The sequence below is a fragment of the Trachypithecus francoisi genome, unplaced genomic scaffold (assembly GCF_009764315.1).
Source record: "Trachypithecus francoisi isolate TF-2019V2 unplaced genomic scaffold, Tfra_2.0 Lachesis_group13, whole genome shotgun sequence".
NCBI lineage: Eukaryota > Metazoa > Chordata > Mammalia > Primates > Cercopithecidae > Trachypithecus > Trachypithecus francoisi.
In genome coordinates this window covers 98,902,615-98,922,218 of record NW_022681458.1, presented here as the reverse complement: position 1 = coordinate 98,922,218, position 19,604 = coordinate 98,902,615, and the positions used below count along the sequence as shown (strand labels likewise).

Sequence of the window (19,604 nt, the reverse complement as noted above, 5' to 3'; positions counted from 1 at the left end):
TTCCATGGCTTTGTTTGTTCCCTCATGCCAGAATGCCTCTCTTCCTACTTGATATCCTTTTGTTCTTTCAGGATCCAGCCCAAAGTTGGCCTCCTCCACAGACTCCTCGGAACCCCAGTGGTATTCACTGTTCTTTCCGAATTCCCATAGTACTGCCATTTACACATTTAGAGCACCTATGTAATTCTGCCACGAATTAACTTTAGCTATTTACACTAAAGTAAATGCTCCCTGAGGACAGGAAACGTCACAGTCATCTTTGCCTTTCATGAAATGCCTAGAACAGTACCTTACATATTCTGTTTAAGCACTCACTAAATGTTTATTCAACTGAACAAAAATCTTATTAAACTAAAAAACTGGTCAAGTGAACCAAACTCAATGGATCATATGCTTTCAACATACTTTTCTGGATCTCACTTTCCTATCTCTCAACACCCCAGACAAGGCTCATTAATTCTCAGTCACTCTCAAGTGACTTCACAGCAGAGGGGTTATCAATTACAGCAAGCAAAAAGGTGACCCCTCCATCTTGCATAGTTCCCTATTGTGAGAGTTACATTCTTTTTTTTTTTTTTTTTGAATAAAAACAGAGTCTCACTATGTTGCCCAGGCTGGCCATAGACTCCTGAGCTCAAGTGATCCTCCAGCCTCAGCCTCCCAAAGTGCTGGAATTACAGGCATGCACCACTGCACCCAGCTGGGAAACACTCTTAGGCTAACCTCCCATTATCCTGCCCACAGTCCCTTCACAAGGCAAGCAGTCCTCCTTGGCAGGATCCATCCAGATAACTCAAGCCTGGTTACCTCCCACCATCACCACTTACACCACAAAAAAAGTCATGCCTTCTTAACCACACAAGATGGACACACGCAGACTCCTCCACCTACTGCTCTCTCACTCAACATGCCATCTCAGCTAGCTCCAGTCATTCTCCTCCCCTCCAGGAACAAGTCTATGTTCAAGTGTGCTCCCAACTCACAGAAATGTCATGTGATATGGTTAGGCTTTGTGTCCCCACCCAAATCTCATTGTAATTGTAATCCCCAGGTGTCAAGGGAGGAACCCAGTGAGAGGTAACTGGATCACGGGGATGGCTTCCCCCATGCTGTTCTCATGATAGTGAGTGAGTTTTCCTGAGATCTGATGGTTTTATAAGTGTTTGGCAAGTTCCTCCTTTGCTCGTCCTTCTCTCTCGCCAGCCACCATGTAAGATGTTGCCTACTTCCCCTTTCGCCATGTCTGTAAGTTTCCTGAGGCCTCCCCAGCCATGTAGAACTGTGAGTCAATTAAACCTCTTTTGTTTATAAATTACCCAGTCTCAGGTATTTCTTTATAGCAGTGTGAAAATGGACTATAATCACGTTTTCTCAAAAACTCTCTGGAAGGTGCCACTGCAGCATAAGGAAACAATATTCTGCAGCTCATTAAACATCTAGACAAATTACATAATCAATCTACACTTCTGGCAGACAAATCCAAATCCTGGGTTGGAAACAAAAGGTCCATGTGGGGAGAAACAAAGAAATATCACAAAACTAACTCCTCACTAGATTAACAGCTCCATCTGAATGACACTTTTAATCTGTTCTCTAATTTCTCCTATATGTGGGAAACAGGTGTTGTGGGTGAACCAAGTCTATTCTCTTTCACTAAGCCCCACATCCCTCTTTAGAAAGCAGGGTTACTTACTACCCTTTGGTTTCAGCTTTGGAGCTTTAGCAAAAATACTGAAACAAACAACTCCTAGTCATCATTCTATTATCAAAAGTGTATAATCCCCCAACATTTACCACTTACCTATTACGAGACCTCTCATTTAAAGCAACTCAATGTGAAATACAGATTTACAAAAACATGAGGGGGAAAGTACTGACTAAACATATCAAGGAAAAAGAAAAAAGATTCTTCAACTGGTCATACAAATTTTACCGTAAAGATGAATATTATTCATATTTAATTAAATATACATTTTGTGAAGAGTCAACTATTTACAATGGGAAATGTCCACATTAGAATCTAGATTAAAACATGCTACCTACAAATTGAAAATGAGAAATTCTGTGCAACCAAACAGGTCAATAACTGCATATTTACTTATCAATAATTTCATATATACTTAATAATCAATCTTATTATCATTAGGGCTTTTTAAAAAAAATACATGTATCTTTAAAATATACTAGATTTCAGCTATTACATGAAGAATACTCCTACCGGCTCTCTGGCTGTCTAAGAATCATTTAGTACAAACCAATATTTATTCTTAGTACAAAACACAGACATCTACAAACTCGAACTAACAATGCATGGTAGAAATGGGTATAACCATTTAGGAAAAGTTACACATGTAAAGTTATATATATACTTATAAAATTAAAACATACCAATCCTATAAAAGAATAATTTCACTCTTAGGTATTTAACCCAAAGAAAATGGAATACATGTTCATAAAATGACTTATAAAAATTTCTGTTTATAGTAATATGATTTGCAATAGCCAATAAATAGAAAAACAGTCATATGCTCATTAACTGAAGAATGGTAAACAAATTACAATAAAATAAAACACTGCTCAGCAACAAAACAGAATGAACCACTAATACATGCAACAACATGGATTCATCTCAAAAACATAATGTTGAGGAAAAGAAGTCAGATACAAAAGAGTATATATTCTATCATCTCATATATATGAAGCTCAAGAACAGGCTAACCTAATCTATGGAAATAGAAATCAGAACACTGGCTGCCTGTGGGGAGATGAGGAAAGGGAAGGACTGATAGAAACAGTGCGTTAAGGGGGCCGGGCGCAGTGGCTCATGCCTGTAATCCCAGCACTTTGGGAAGCTAAGGCGGGCAGATCACGAGCTCAGGAGATCCAGACCATCCTGGCTAACACAGTGAAACCCAGTCTCTACTAAAAAATACAAAAAATTAGCCAGGCATGGTGGCGGCCGCCTGTAGTCCCAGGCACTCGGGAGGCTGAAGGCAGAAGAATGGCATGAACCCAAGAGGCGGAGCTTGCAGTGAGTAGAGATAATGCCACTGCACTCCAGTCTGGGTGACAGAGCAAGACTCTGTCTCAAATAAATAAATAAATAAATAGATAGATAGATAGATAAATAAATAAAACGGTGCGTAAGGGAACTTTTGGAGATTATAAAATGTTCTATTTTTTGAATGGGGGATAGTTAACATGGGTGCATACACATGTCAAAATTCACTTAAAAACTGGTTCACTATGGCCAGGCATGGTGGCTCAGGCCTGTAATCCCAGCACTTTGGGAGGCCCAGATGGGAGGGTCACGAGGTCAGGAGATGGAGACCATCCTGGCTAACATGGTGAAACCCTGTCTCTACTAAAAACACAAAAAAAAATTAGCCAGGTGTGGTGGCGAACGCCTGTAGTGACAGGTACTCGGGAGGCTGAGGCAGGAGAATGGCATGAACCCGGGAGGCGGCGCTTGCAGTGAGCAGAGATTGCGCCACTGCACTCCAGCCCGGGCGACAGAGAGAGACTCCGTCTCAAAAAAAAAAAAAGGTTCACTTTATTGGATATAAATTATACTCCATAACGTTAATTTTAATTTTTATTTATTTATTTATTTATTTTGAGACAGGGTCTCTATCGCCCAGGCTGGAGTGCAGTGGAGTGATCTCGGCTCACTGCAACCTCCGCCTCCCGGGTTCAAGGGATCCTTGTGCCTCAGCTTCCCAAGTAGCTGGAATTACAGGCACGCACCGCCATCCCCGGCTAATTTTGGTATTTTTAATAGAGATGGGGTTTCACCATTTTGGCCAGGCTGGTCTGGAACTCTGACCTCAGGTAATCCACCTGCTTCAGCCTCCCAAAGGGCTGAGATTACAGGCATGAGCATCACATCCAGTCCATAAAGTTAATTTTTAAAGTCACATCTGATATCTTACTTCTAGACAATGGCAAGGATAGCCAGTTAATGTAAAGTGTAATCTTTTGCCCAAAAGCTGAAAATAATATGGATAATAATCATAACAAACTTACAGCCTAAGTCAGATTCTAAAACACAAATCCAAGTCACCCAGTATCATAAGATGTAAGTCCGGCTTATAGAAATACCCATAAATGTTCACAGAACAAATAGGAACAATCAGGTCTTTTCTTGGGAAGCCATTACCTGAACTAGCCGGTCACCTTTGATCACCATAAGATAGGAATACAACTTCATATTCAAGATTATTTGTTCCTTCTTATCTAGTATTTTCTCTGTCTCCTGGCAGTCTTTGAGCAACTCACTCACATATTTCAATAACATCTATTTCTAAATCATTTTTCTGCTCTCTCTTCCCAAGTTGTCTCCCTCTTTGAGTAAAATTTTCTAGGACTATTGTACTTCACTTTTGAATAGCCCTCCTACTTCTTACCTCTGTCCAACTGTCTTATTTGCTTGCCTACGACCTGTTTGCTTTTTTCTTTTCTGTATTTTCAAACAATTAGAAAAGTATTTTTCACCCTAACATTTTGAGTTCATGATTTCATTCATTTTCACCTGTCCTGTCTTCATTACCACATCCCTTACCAAGGTGCCACAGTACTCACATTTAGGCTCCACCGTGACACTATCTATCACCTTGGCTGTGCTTTACTTCACTCCTCCTGGGGGACAAACAGCAAAGCCAAATATCCCATATCATTTTGCTCTATACCTCAAAAAACATAACCAGATCATTTGACTTCAACACCCTGCCGCACAGTTGTCTTTTACATTTAAAAATGCTAGCCTAGGCCGGGCGCGGTGGCTCAAGCCTGTAATCCCAGCACTTTGGGAGGCCGAGACAGGCGGATCACGAGGTCAGGAGATCAAGACCATCCTGGCTAACACGGTGAAACCCCGTCTCTACTAAAAAATACAAAAAACAAAAAAAACTAGCCGGGCGAGGTGGCGGGCACCTGTGGTCCCAGCTACTCGGGAGGCTGAGGCAGGAGAATGGCGTGAACCCAGGAGGCGGAGCTTGCAGTGAGCTGAGATCCGGCCACTGCACTCCAGCCTGGGCAACAGAGCGAGACTCCGTCTCAAAAAAAAAATAAAATAAAATAAAAATTTTTTAAAAAATGCTAGCCTAGGCAACATGGCGAGACCTAATAGCTACAGAAACTAAAAAAATTAGCTGGGTGTTATCACATGCCTGTAGTCCCAGCTACTCAGGAGGCTGAGGTGAGAGGACTGTTTGGGCCCAGAGGATGAGGCTGCAGTGAGCCATGTTCACATCTTTGCACTCCAGCCTGGGCAGAGTGAGACCCTATCTCAAAAAAAAAAAAAAAATGCTGCTGCTAAGGCCTTGTTCCTAACCAAATGGTTGAAAGTGTCCTTTCCAAGATGATATTTTGCTACAGAGCTGCATATATCTGCTTGTAAAGCCTGTAAACACTTATAGTTCTCATTTTAATGAGCTTCATGACACCATTATCCAGTTATCATCCCTGCATCCCAAAGTTTGGTAGTCAGCTTTGTATCAGATGACTGCTTGAACCAGTCCTCTTTCAAGTACTTTTCTACAGATTCTATTTGGAGTTGATGCAATTCAGCTTATGATATATACCAGTTTCTTTGGTAGCTCATGATCACCTGCCCTCCGTATATGAGTTTTGTACCATGGCATCACTTACACCTGAAAGTGCAGCTATACAACACTTTATTAATAATAAAGGCAACCCATTAGATGGCTGAGTTCTAGTGTCCAGATATGTCTGCAAATATGTCACTGCTTCTCAAGGAGGCTCCAATGTCATTCTACAACACCAACACGAAGTCACTTATGTTAAAAGCTGTTAATCTTAAAATCTTCCTACATGTGTGCTGGCCTTTCAGATTTCTTTTCTATTTACTAATAACTTATCAGACAATCACCAGAAAGAAAAGGTCTCTGCACAAAATGAGCCACTAGCTGTAGGATTCTCTATTTCAAGTCTTACTCTAAGATTATGTATACACCATTTAACTTGTTTCCTCATAAGGAAATTTGGATAATTGCACCTGCTTTCAAGATTTTGGAAAGACTTTGAATTTATGCAAAATGTCTTACTCAGTGTCTGGCATACTGGAGACTTTCACTAAACAGTTCATAACGATAACAAGCCACTCTATTCTATTGATATACTTACTCTAGCACCCTTCTCAATCCAAAAATAGAGTGTTCATGTATGATCTTACTATCTATCACAACACATTTAGATCTCATTCTCCCTTTCATACTCCACTCATTTCCCAATGTCTGGAATAGCCTCACTTTCTCCATTCACAAAATTACCTCTGACTTTCTTTAAAGAAAAGAAGCCTTAACCAGGGATTTTGAGGTTAGAAGGAAGGTTAGAAAGGAACGCATTTAAATAGTCACAGCTATACTAAAATGAATACAGTAAATTGGTATGCAACAAGATCTTCAAGGTAACAAAAAAAAAAAAAAAAGAAAGAACAATAAAATGAATACAGCAATGTGTAGCTACTACACCCTTACCTTACATTAATTTTTCTCCAAAATCTTTTCTGGAGTCCATGAAAGCCAGGATCACTGTCTTCCTCATATCCTATAAATATCATGACTAAATGGGTCCTTTGTAAAACATACTGGAGAAAAAGATAAAACTGATGAATTCTCAAGGCTCTCCAAATCCCAATGTTTTGTCATTTCAGAAAGCAATTTATGAGAACTCACCAGACAAGGGAGTGGAGGAGGATAAAGCTAAATACTCTTTTGACCTGATACAAAACTAGTTTTAAACATCTGGATTTTTCTTCCTGATTATATTCAACAAATCAATTAATGGCTCAAGAACCATCTAAAAGATGTATTTTTGCATCTGTGTTCTCTAATTCAATTAAATGGCACAATGCACTCTAAAATGAACAACTTTTTATACTCACTTTTATGAGATGGCTCTCAATTTTAATATACACAGGTAAACCTAAAATAACTTCAATCTATCAATCTAGATTTATGTATTCATTGGCATTATTATATTTTGAAAATGGTTTGCCTTGAAAGGAAAAACATAAACTGCAATCTACAGTGTTCTACTCATTGTCCCTTTCCCCTTATTGAAGGCTTCCAGAAAGGCCACAATGGACTTCTTAAATAGAATGGGATATCAATGTTAAAAACCACATATTTCTTTTTTTTTTTTTTTTTTTTTTTTTTTTAAGACGGAGTCTCGCTCTGTCGCCCGGGCTAGAGTGCAGTGGCCGGATCTGGGCTCACTGCAAGCTCCGCCTCCCGGGTTTACACCATTCTCCTGCCTCAGCCTCCCGAGTAGCTGGGACTACAGGCGCCCGCCACCTCGCCCCGCTAGTCTTTTGTATTTTTTAGTAGAGACGGGATTTCACTGTGTTAGCCAGGATGGTCTCGATCTCCTGACCTCGTGATCCGCCCGTCTCAACCTCCCAAAGTGCTGGGATTACACGCTTGAGCCACCGCGCCCGGCAAAAACCACATATTTCTTATTAAATTTACCTTATCTATAAGGTAAAAAGGTGCCTGCTGCTCTATTTAAATAAACAAACACACACACGCACACAATTGTGGTCCTTCCTAAAGTGAATTATATTTGAAAAAGGCAAAGCTTTCCAAATATTAACCACAGTAATTCCAAATTCAGTTCTCAAGGTAGTTCAATTATGGCACAATAAATGAATGATGGCATTTAATTCAAAATCTCTGAGTTTTAGAATCCAGAACATCCCTTTCATTCCTGATTCAAAAGACTTTAAGGTATTCAAATGCTACAACACACCTGTCTTTCAGTTACAGGCATTGCTTCAATGAAAAAACAGCTTAAAAACCATGAAATGAAATCAATTCCACATAAAGCTATTGTAAGATTCTGATCTCTAATCTGACTTGTAAATTAGATGTGTGCAACTTCCAGTATCCAGCAACCTGCAGATCTTTTTCCTAGCAGGATGGCGATGTTAGTTGCACTGCACTCTGACCAGAAACAAGCAGTGGTGGCAGTGGCACAACGACAAATTGAATTGTACATGCTTTGAATAAAGATTTCAAGGTAAGTCATGAGGGAACCTTTACTGTTTGTTGATGAACTGTATATGCTATATAAAAAATAATCTATGGTTTACATCTAGACTGTAGAGTTTTTGTTGAATGCTAAGATTTAAAAATGTTAAAGACTGACTGAGGGAAAAAATGGGATTCGACACTGAGAGAATCCACACACCTCATTTCCCAGCACTGCTTTCAAATTCTCTATTACTGGTATAAATAGTATACCAAAAGCAAGGACTCTCAACCAAATAAACATCAGTTTGGTTCAGAGAATACTTTGATGTTCCAGTTTTCTTCTGATTCAATACTTCTAAAAAATAAAAATACATAGGTTTATTTTCAGTTCATACTTGCTTGCCAAATCATTTTAAGTGAATTTAATTTAGTTAATAGGTCCAAAAATATTAATTTATGAATTCAACTGTTCTATGCACACTAATACTGTACAGTATGATATTTCACTATTGAAGAGTCCACTGAAAGGGACATTTTCCTAGAAAATTCCGAGTATAATAGCTTTCTACAAATAGAAACATTTTAAATACTCTAGATGAAGGCAAAATTTCAAGAATCCCCTAAGCAAACACTTTCACACAAAAATCATAGGCCTGCAATCAACCCTTTTTAGTCAAAAGACATTTTTCTTTACTGTATTTCCCTTAGAGTGAGATAACCCAATACTAAAAGGTGATAACTATATGAGTTTCATAAATATAAGATCTTTAAAGCTTGATTACCAAAGCAATTACATTATGGAATGATAATATAATACACATTCCCCAAGTAAAGCTCAAATTTACTTGAACAACACCAACCAATACCACCAAAAAATTTTTTCATTTATATATATATATATATATATTTTTTTTTTTAGTCCTGAAGTCCTTGGAATCATAGTAGGGCTTGGTGCCATACTTGTGTCACACTCTGCCAGTCATCCAAAGAATATGCCAAACTTCTTTTTCAACTCCTTTGTCTACCAGTGCATCACTGGACCCAGCAGGCGGCTCACCCAGACAATTTCAGTAACGGATTTTGGCTCTGTGCATAATAGATGGCAATCTTTAGGAAGTATCCAGTTTGTTTTATAGCTGAGAGATTCGAACCTGCTGCAGACGTCACATCTAAATTCTTGGATGGATTTTTATCATCACTGTCACCTATAAAATAAGACAGTGTCACCAATAGCATAGTCCTAGAAAACATCTATTTCAGCACTGCTAAGCTTTCAGCATCATGACTGATAGTAATTTATTTGCCTGAAAAGAGTCAACAATCTATTGCCTGGGCACTGAGATCCAGCATGCAACCTGTTCTTGTACATCTATGATCTAAGAATGAGTTTATATTTTTAAATGGTTGAAAACAGGTTTTTTAAGAAGACTAATACTTTGTGACATGTGATGATTATATGAAGTTAAAATTCCACTTCCATAAATAAGGCTTTATTGGAACATGGCTATATTCTTTCATTGAGGTATTTTTCTACAGCTGCTTTCACGCTACAGTGGCCAACTTGAGTAGGTGCAACAGAGTCCATAGGGTCCATAAAGACTAAAATAGTTACTGCCTGGTCCTTCCAAGGAGAAGTTTGCAAACTCCTGGCCTAGATTATTTTTTTGGTGAGTAGGTAACATGATATCTACTGTATGTTACATGAAGAACCTAAGTGGAAAGACTATAATGTTTCCCTGTCTTACTTCTATGCATTCAATTGAAGTATTTGTTGGGTCAGACCTGTTACTACAATGCAGACAGTTCTAGTCACTTTGGTCTCCCTCTTGGCTCAGTTTTGCCTCAATGCAAGGAGTTAATATTGACTTTGGGCAGGAAGAAGACAAGGAGTTCACCTTCAGGTCAAATTCCAGTTCTCCAACATTGGCCTGCTCCATGTCCCCAAACTCTCCTGGTTCTGAATTTCTGCTTTATATCAACCATTCTCTGTAATGGACTTCCTGTACTAGACATCAGTCTAGTCTGGCAGTATTTCCTGCCAAAGACATGTGGGCAAGGGACTGAGTCACAGCATTCTTTGAACTATGCCAGCTGATCATCAGTTCTGTCCCTGCTCTAACAGCCTTCCTGTATGGTGGATTTGTTTTGGGGCCCTGTGAATAGTCTGCATATTCCAACATTCCTCTTGGCTTCCACTGTTCCTCCTGGTCACGATTGCCCCTGAAGTTCATCACTTTCCTTTTACATTGAAACTTCTGGCCAAAGACTTGTTCAACGTTACCAACTGGCCTGTCTTTTTGTTATTTGAGTTCAGTTCACATAACAAGAGCCCAAGAAAATTTTATCTATATAGATGGATTTCCCAACTTAGAAACACCCAACTTAAAACATCTCTTACATTTTAGCATCTGCTACCAAAGAGAATATATCAACCCCCCCAACCAAGTAGTATCCAGAATATCCGTTTTTTCCATCCACCATTGCTACTTGGCCCAAAGTTTCTATATTTGCTTCATCTGAAAGCATTACCTATCACCCACACCACGTAGGATGCCCAAGATACCTGTGTCTCTTGAGCATTGCTTCAAAATGCCTCTCTTGCTATCACTAAAGCTTTAGCAACTCCGTTTCTGTTGTGAGGGAAAAAGAAGAGTTTCCTATCACTGCTGGACTGCACCGGAGAAATGTGTTTGGCTAGATTTCTAGAAGTCAAAAGTATAATTCCACACAAAAAGATGTTAATTAGTTCATAATGAGGCTGAAACGCTCATACTATTAATGGCACTACAGAACCCATCTGTAATTCATATTACCTTGTTGCAGATAGTTAATTCACTCATAAATTGTAGATTGACGGTACTAGAAAATAGCTTAAAAAAATGTCAGGACGGATTAGCCTAGTGTACGGACGTCAAAGAAAATTGGTTTCTTGTTTGTTTGTTTGTCTGTTTGTCTGTCTGTTTGTTTAAGAGACAGAGTCTGACTCTGTCACCCAGGCTGAATGCAGCAGCACAATCATAGCTCACTGCAGTCTCAAATTTCTGGGTTCAAGAAATCCTCCCACTTCAACCTCCCGAGTAGCTGGGACTACAGTGTGCATCACCACACTGGGCTAATTTTTTCCTTTTTAATTTTTTGTAGAGATGGGGTATGGCTATGTTGACCAGGCTGGACTCGAAATTCCTGGGCGTAAGCAATCCTCCTGCCTGTCCTGCAAAGTTAGAGTCACTACAATCCTGAAGTAATCTGCCATGGTGAACAGCTCTGAAACCACAGGTATATCTCACAACCAACAGAGTGGTATCAACTGTGAATAGGCTGACAAAGAATGACCATTAACCATATCTCAATTTGGTATGGCAACCACGCAGGTAGCATCCATTTTAAAAACAAAAACCTTCTTACCCTGTGAATATTTGGAAAATGGCACAGTAGTCCACCGATACATTCCTATAACCAGAAAAAGAAACTACAGGCATGTTAACTCCATATTCCAAAGGAATATTCAAACAATTAAAACTTTAGAACTGTGTTCATTTGATGAACCTGGCCTTCTTTCCTTAAAGAAACCATTTTCAATCTCTTTAGTCAGGACCACTTTGTGTTCTTAAAAATTACTGAGTATTCCCAAGGGCTTCTGTTTATGTGGCTTATAATTATCAACATTCACCGTATTAGAAATTAAATGAGAAAAAGAGTATTTATCAATTTATTGTAAAAACTTAATAAGATAACATATGTAATAAGACAATACATTTTAGGAAAACAATGTTTTCAAAACAGAAAAAAGCTTTGTGCAAAAAATTATGTTGTTATAAAAGATTTGCAAATTTTTTTCATGCCTAGCTTAATAGAAAACATCTGGACTCTCATGTTGGTGTCTACATTCAATCTGCTGTGCTATGTTGTTTTGATTGAGCTACATGAAAAAAAAAAATGGCCTCACACAAATATGTAGTGAGAGAAAAGGAAGTATACATATTAATAGCCCATTCAGATAACTGTGGATGTTCTTTTTTGGTACTACACCAAAACTTGACAAGTAAGAGTTTCTTAAGGGTTAGTCAAAATATGGAATCTCATACATATGACCTCTTTGTATTCTGTTATTTGCTTTTTGAAAAGATCTTTCACCCATAATTTTGTAACACTGGTCACTTTGAAAATATTGGTTCATTGAGTTATATAGATATTACAAATCTTGACACAATTCGTCATACAACAGCAAAAACTCAACATTCATTAAAATCACCACCCATCTCATCAGGAAAATCTTTTTTAAGTACTGGGAAGCTGACAGTAGCACAGCAGGTAACACAAGTTTTCTAAAATTTTAATTTTCACTTGAAAGTTTGAATTTTATCATTGGCAACAATACTGTCAGTTGTTTTCCTTGAAGTGACAGGCTCACTTTGTTCATTTTCAAGAAAATGACTGCCAAATTTCTAAGTCTGAATAATCACAGTTTGTCTGGTATTCATTCTTTCAAGTAAAAATGATGTTTCATGCAAAATTTGGATAGTTTCACTAGCAACTCAAAAAGAAAAATCACATATGTATTTTTCCTCTAGACAGGCAACGTACTCTGGATATGCAGCAGAAATGCTTTTTGCACATTTCCTATCTCATCACACCAAATATTAAAACAAAGTATGTTTAAGGGTCAAAATTTAATAAATCAGCAATTGTTATCACTTCATCAAGGACATTCTTCAGTGAAAGTGGCTTTTTCTCTTTTCTGTGAATGCACAGCTGTGAAGAGTACTATGATTACTAGTACAGTTGGGTCTTACTTCCATTTAATTTCTAGAATGCTTAGTTTCTTCGATCATTGCTTTTACACCAGCAGGGCAAATGTCAAAGCAGTAGAAAAGTCAAAAAGTTAGTGTTACTATGATAATGGTTTTTACCTCATGGACACTCCTGAAAGGGTCTCAGTGATCCCTGGGGATTTGTACACCACAATTTGTGAACTGTCATCTCAAGGAAACACTGAAAGTTATGAATAAGTCACCATCCCCAAATCCATAGTGAATATCCCCCATATAATAAATATACTAAATATGTGTATGAATTCTTGAAATCAAAATTGGTCTAATTTGTTTATATAAATATAAACAACAATAGCAATGAATATTTAGTCAGCACTTACATGTATTATCTCATTTAATCCTCATACTAAACCTATTAGTTAGCTGTATACTTATGCTACAGATAAGGAAACCTGTGATGAAGAAAGGTGAAGTTACTTGTCCAAGGTCACAACAGCAACTAGCAGTATTTATTGGATTCAGGCATAATCAAGTATTTTGCATACCTTCCTCTTAAGTCTTCACAACCACCTTTTTATTGTCCTTATTACCCTTTTTTTTTTTTTTTTTTTTTTTTTTGAGACAGAGTCTCGCTCTGTTGCCCAGGTTGGAGTGCAATGGCATGATCTGGGCTCACTGCAACCTCCACTTCCTGGGGTCAAGTGAGTCTCCTGCCTCAGCCTCTCAAGTAGCTGGGATTACAGGCGCCCACCACTAGACCTGGCTAATTTTTTTTGTATTTTTAGTAGAGATGGGGTTTCACCATATTAGTCAGGCTGGTCTCGAACTCCTGACCTCAGGTGATCCGCCCACCTCGGCCTCCCAAAGTTCTGGGATTAGAGTCGTGAGCCACTGCACCCAGCCTCCTTTATTGTTCTTTACATCTCTATTCTTTAAATCTTCATTACTAGTTTTACAGACTAAAACTTTGAATCAAATAGGTAAAGTATCCTGCCCAAGGTTACCCAAGTGGAAAGTGATGAATCATCCATATACAAGTCTGTCTGACTGCAGAGTACAATACATACTCTGTCTTGCTATACCACACAGGACTGTATTATTTGTATATAAATAAACTGATAACTACAAGAGTCTTATATAGTTTTAAAGTCTATTGAGAAAGACTTCTATTTGGAAAGATTTTTACTAATTTGATTACCTCTGTCTTTAAATGGTGTAAAACCTACTTCCTTTCAAAATGATATGCTCTAGATAGTTCATTAATTCACACTGTTTGAATACGACAACAGATTAATACAACTAAGTTACAAAAATAATAATAACAATAATAATAATAATAACACTAAAAAAGACTAATCACCCCACGGGATATGAGAAAACTGAAACTCGGAGCAGTTACTAACTCCCCGCAAAGGCTTGCTGCTCATAAATGGCCCAGAGTCAAAATCAATCTAGACTGACTGTGAAACCCAAAGTCTGCAGTCACATTGCCTGCATATATTTAAGAAGGTCTCAGGCAATGACCTAGGAATTGCTCACAAGGTCCGGATACAGAGCTTGCTGATATCATATCCACCTACCCAAGGTAATCAAGATATGAATCATCTTGTATCTTAAAGACCAAGAGGTGAAAAGGAAGCTGGTGCACACTGAAAATAAAGAGCCATGTTTTCAGGTGTTCTGAATACAGAAAAAAGTAAATTCACTTATAAGGTGTCAGTACACATCTCTGTGGCTGAAACAAGCTTGCTTCCATTTAAAAAAACACAAAACAAAAAAAGCCTAGAAGACAATGTCATCAGACCTACACAGGCTTTCCACGGATTACACAATAGCTTTCAGATGCCAGGAGCCCAGGAATGCTGCAAACCTTAGTAATTTGCAGCAGATAATCATTTTCCTAAAACTCTAATCAATCCATAAAATTTTCATTTCAAATTAGGATCTATAAAGGCTAGGCATCATGCCCCAACCCTTTGTTTCTATTTTAAGGGCCTACACTGCAAAATAGCTGCTTAATATTTAAACTCAAAGGAGGACAGAGAAGGAATCACAGTTCATCTACCTCAATTCGCTCTTATAACCTGCCGTAACTCAACTTTTAGGAATTATAAACATCTTGAGATTGGACAGAGGAGTGTGGCTTTAATTTCAAACAAGTTGTATTCTTAAGGAGTCCCCACACACGTTTGACAGGAAGGTGACAAAATGGAAGGCTGTGGTGTACCACCTAAAACAGCAGGCAGTACAGGGGAGAGATGAGCAATTATACTCGTCACAGAATACCACACTCTGGATTCCTATGTAGCGAAGAAAAAACAAAACTACAGAGCAACTTCACCTCCCCCATCAATGATTCCTAACATGACCTAAAAGAATCACAATCTCGTAAGCAGCTGACAGATACAAAGAAAAAGAAAAAAGAAAAAAAAAAAAAATCAAGATTGAGGTCACGTCCCTTGACATACATCATTTACACCAAAGATTCTCCCACTTATCTGAATTAATTTCATGTACCTCATTTCATTCAGATAATTGAAGTTTTCCTTTTAGAGTTGTAAAGCGTTTACCTCAACATAATTAGTGAACTGTCCACTTAAAAATACCACTACAAAAATTACCACCCTCTCGCCTCTACACATATACACACACTGTCCCACCATTAAAAGTATAAGATTTTGCCCTTCACGAGAAATTTAATTCCAAAGTCCTCTTTAAAAAATTAGCACAAGAAATTTTACAAAAAAAGTTGTGGTCATTACGTTTTTAATACGGAGTGATTGCACTACTTGTTAAAGACATGGTAATTTGGGTGTTCAATACATGACTACTGTTCTGAAACCAAATTAAAGGTTTAGACCACTAAAGAGTTTGATGACTTGCCTCAATACAATAACTGGGATCATATAGAGAACAAAATCAAAGAGGTCTCTCTTTTTTACGAGCAGGCATTTAAGGGCCTTTTAATGAGAATTTACCCTTTAGTATATAATTACTAATGAACAAAAATAGGACCATTAAACTCACTTCTTCATAATAAAACTAATTGTAAGAAATATAAGATAATATACACATATTAATCAAATTCACGAAAAACTGAAATCTCCAATGCCTTACAAGACAACATAGTGAAAATTATATACCTTTTCTTCTTAATTAAATGTCCTGTCAGGTGACTGATGCCATTTTCTATATGGATATGCCTATAATTTAAAATACAGACTCTCTAGTACTAATGACGGCAATGAAACATCTAAGTTACTTGAATTAATTTTAAACTTCTATATGAACACTGGCTTCCCACACTGATAACAGAACTTACTGTTGGGAGAAATTGATATCTAATCTATATTTATCACCTGCTATGTGCCAGACACTGTACTGAGTGCTAAGGACACCTCCAGGAACTGGACGGATTCAGTTCCAACCCGGGGGTACACATGGTCTAGGTGTAAAGACAAATAACGATCATGTAGAGGAATGTGTAATAGATACCTATGATGTTTTATATATACCACACAGAGAGAGAAAGATGAGAGAAATAAAGAGGAAGATTCCATGCATGGTTCCTGGCTCATAACTACCACAGCCCTTGATCCAGTCTTTTGCTACAATGTTGGGTGTGCTAGGCCTCAGGAGACAGCCTCTGACCTTCTCCTGCCCCAAGACAGGACTCTCAATGCTTTTCCCAAGCCCCGCCCCCAACCCATAGAATATCCCATTCTACCCCCTGGAGGAAGGAATGCTGTCATAAAGCCTCCACAAAAACCCAAAAGAACTGGGTTCAGAGAGATTCCAGATAACTGAACAAAGAGCGGTACACTCAGAGATCACATGGAAGCTCTGTGCCCCTTCCCCTATGCCCTGCCCCACACATCTCTTCACCTTAGCCTTTGCAATATCCATTATAATAAACAAGTAAATGTGTTTCCCTGAGTTCTGTCACTCCAGCAAATAGAACCCAACACGGGGTCCTGAGAACCCCAATACCTGATCAAATGAGAGTTCAAAACTAAGAGAGGAAAAAGGCAGGAAATTAAACACTTGAAAATAACGAGCTACCATTGAAACTGCATAAAAATCACTGATTTAAGGGAGACACCCTTAACTGTCTCCACTAAGAAAGCAAAGAATCCAACTGCTGGCTAGTCAGGTAAAGGCATTCTAACTCATGACTAGATGAATCCAGGGTGTCCTAGAGTCCCTGATGCAAAAGAAAAGTTGACCCTCAAAAAGGTTCAAATTATAACAGCCACGGAGCCTAGATCTCAGTATCTAAAGGGTCAGTCTGGTGAGTGTGAGTCCTGAAAACAGCATCACAGGATCTTGGCTCTGCAAGACCATAACCACCTACCTATGGATAAGAATAGATCCTGGCTCCCTAAGGGTAGGGGAGATAGCAAGGAGAGGAGATCAAGCTGTTACGGTGACTAAACAGGCTTAAGACAAAGTTCCAGTTCCACAAAGGACCTGGAATACAAAAAGAAACCACCCAAGAAATATAAATTCTATGGACTATTTATCACTTACTAAGGAAAGACTGTGGAATTGCTTCTCTGTTTATGTGTGGAATTGCTTCTCCAGTTATTTATTTATTTATTTATTTATTTATTTTTTTGGGAGATGGAGTCCCACTCTGTCGCCCAGGCTGGCATGCGGTGGTACGATCTCAGCTCACCGCAGCCTCTGCCACCCAGGTTCAAGCGGTTCTCCTGCCTCAGCCTCCGAGTAACTGGGAATACAGGCACGTGCCACCATGCCAGGTTAATTTTTGTATTTTTAGTAGAGACGGGGTTTCACCATGTTGGCCAGGCTGGTCTCGAACTCCTGACCTCAGGTGATCCACCAGCCTTGGCCTCCCAAAGTGCTGGGATTACAGGCATGAGACATCACGCCGGCTGTGGTTATTTTTTAAATACTCAAAAAAAATTATCATGTGTTTAAATGACTTGTGTGATCCTACAGAGCACAGGGAAAAAGCACTAGATATTCTTATTAATTGTCTGATTCTATATCCTAACTCCATCTACAACTATTTTGAAATATTCTAGATACCTCACACACACTTATTTAAGGTGTTTGTCATTATTTCAAAACTCCGTATGAGAAAAGTGCTTTAAAAATGAAAATCTTGCAGGCAAACTGAGTACATCCCAAGGATATGGTGAGACAGCATACTCTGTAAGCAATGGATGCTCAGGGCACCAGAATAATTCCAAATCCTTCCTGTTGTAGGTGACAGAGGTCTTAAAATATCTTCGGTCTGAATAGAAGAAACTGATCCGGCAGTGAGTAGGCCAGGCAGACTAGGACTGACATCAGAACCAGCAACGATAGATGTGAGCTGATTTGCTTCCTATAAATTAAACACCATCCTACTCTACCGTACAACTGCTTTCAGTAATAATACTAGTAGAAAAAAAAAATGAAAGTAGTTCAAAGACATCCCTATGAAGGCTATTACCTCTATGACTCTACATGTTCAACTAGGAATCAGCCTATGGAATTGGCTCTGCATCTGCTCAGCCCAAATTTTACCCCGGCAATTTAAAGAATGGAGTGTTGGTTTGTACTTTCCAAGAGAAATGCTTGAAAATTTTCCTCAGTTTTTAAAAAAAATAATCAGGCAGGGCACAGTGGCTCACATCTATAATCCCAGCACTTTGGGAAGCCAAGGCGGGAGATCCAGACCAGCTTGGCCAACATGGTGGAACTCCATCACTACTAAAAATGCAAAAAATATTACCCAGGCGTGGTGGTGCATCCTGCAATCCCAGCTACTCAGGAGGCTGAGGCAGGAAACCATTTGAACCAGGGAGGCGGAGGCTGCAGTGAGCTGCAATCACACCACTGCAATCCAGCCTGGGTGATAGAGCGAGACTCTGCCTCAAAAAAACTAAAATTAAAAAACATGCTATTCTGACATAAAAAAAAAAAAAAAGAGAAGAGGTAAGAATACTAGAAAAAGAATACACAGTGTTCTTCATGTAACACCAACAAGAAGCATAATATACCAAATACAACCTAAAACTGTTTAAAATACCATTTGAGACAATTTGCCAAGGTAGTCTGAACTCTGAAAGTCATGTTCCTTACAAAGGTCTACATGCTGAAAAACATCCTTATAAAATAAAACCAAGATTGTAAAATGTGGCCTATGGTAACAATCAAGAGGGTCACTCAATTCATGTTGTCACACTTTGCTCTCGTGGAAACATTGTATTATTTTAGCTCACCTAAGGTGTTCTATTACTAAAGTAATGTTCTTTCCCAATATCAGAGTGACTAACATAAGTTAAAGAACAAAATTCGCACTGTTAATTTCTTCCACCAGTTTTTCTAATCTGACACCTGCTACCTCTTTCAATATTGGAATTCAACCTAACAGAGTTATCTGGTTCAACACAAAAAAGGAACTGAGTTATTTCAAGTTTACTATATCATGATTCAGGACTTCCTGGCACTCTGCTACCTTCAAAAATTTGATAAAGCCCAACAAGATCATAAGCATTTAAAGAGTACCCACTACACTTGAAAATGGGTATACACAGAAGAGTAGGACATAGCCGAACTTTCACGAAGCGCCTACCAGGAAAGAGCACACAGGCCAACAAATACTTACTAAATGTCTACACTAAACACTGTGCTCTGGGATGCAAAAAATTCATCTCACTACAGCAAGAACTTCAAGACTCATGCATTTGAGGCCCACTTTGAAATGTGAGATTGGGCATGCTGGAATTAGATTATTACATGTGATAGGATTTCCCTTCCTAAGTGATAGTTATGCATCACATAACATTTCAGTCAACAAGACATCGAATATACAACTGTGGTC

General features: G+C 38.6%; 1 protein-coding gene across 14 annotated transcripts in view; it reads right to left on the bottom strand.

Annotated features, from left to right (window-relative positions):
• Positions 1 to 19,604, bottom strand: part of GTDC1 (glycosyltransferase like domain containing 1) — a 403,927-nt gene that overhangs the window by 382,018 nt on the left and 2,305 nt on the right. Inside the window, exon 2 of one of the 14 annotated variants that reach the window (XM_033231599.1) lies at positions 8,955 to 9,199. The exons of 11 other annotated variants lie outside the window; for them this stretch is intronic. The gene's annotated coding sequence lies outside the window, so the exon portion shown is untranslated. Of the gene's footprint in view, positions 1 to 6,497; positions 6,570 to 8,954; positions 9,200 to 19,604 lie in introns of those variants that run through there. 2 more of the 14 variants (XM_033231600.1, XM_033231601.1) reach the window with 2 other exon arrangements.